Below are 571 nucleotides of genomic sequence, written 5' to 3'. Positions count from 1 at the left end.
TGTCTCCGAGGAGGAAGGTGAGTGCAGAGCGTTCCCGCAGCGGATGTGCCTCTGCCACGTGCAGCTGTCACCCTGCTAACGTGCTTGGGGTGATAATGCCCTTGTCCCCATTGCAGGGTGCAGGCTGTGCCAGCGGGCAGAGCACGACCCTGACATCTACGGAGACACGTGCCGTCAGGACGGGCTCTGCGTCCATGAGAACTGCCTGGTGAGCCCCAACCCCAGGCCCCCAGCCCCCAGCCCCGTGCCAGCCGCTGCACCCCACATGCAGTAACAGGTCCCCGGTTGCCTCCTGCAGTACCACGCCAGCGGGCTGTACCAGCGCGGCGCTGACGATGAAGGATTCTTCGGATTCCTCTTTCCTGACATCGAGCAGGAGCTGCAGCGCGTGGCACAGAAGGTGAATAGGGCGACGTGTCCCCACCTCGTCCCTGTGCCACGTGGCTGGGAGACTCCAGCAGAGCCCTCCTTGTCCAGAAAGACCCATCGCTGCACAAATCAGAACTGATTAGTGCTGCGGGGTCCCTAGCCACGTGGCCCACCGGATCATCCTTGTGCTCTGCTGGGCAAG

At 63.2% G+C, this 571-nt stretch overlaps 1 long non-coding RNA gene across 1 annotated transcript; it reads left to right on the top strand.

Annotated features, from left to right (window-relative positions):
* On the top strand, window positions 1-546 carry LOC109364803. Its single transcript, XR_002110595.1, has 3 exons — window positions 1-17; window positions 117-208; window positions 299-546. It is a non-coding gene; the product is annotated as an uncharacterized LOC109364803 (long non-coding RNA).
* Window positions 547-571: the final 25 nt, after the last annotated feature.

This window comes from Meleagris gallopavo, unplaced genomic scaffold, assembly GCF_000146605.3.
Source record: "Meleagris gallopavo isolate NT-WF06-2002-E0010 breed Aviagen turkey brand Nicholas breeding stock unplaced genomic scaffold, Turkey_5.1 ChrUn_random_7180001923075, whole genome shotgun sequence".
Taxonomy (NCBI): domain Eukaryota; kingdom Metazoa; phylum Chordata; class Aves; order Galliformes; family Phasianidae; genus Meleagris; species Meleagris gallopavo.
Note: the sequence above shows the minus strand (reverse complement) of the source record. Positions and strands in the feature narration are given on the sequence as shown.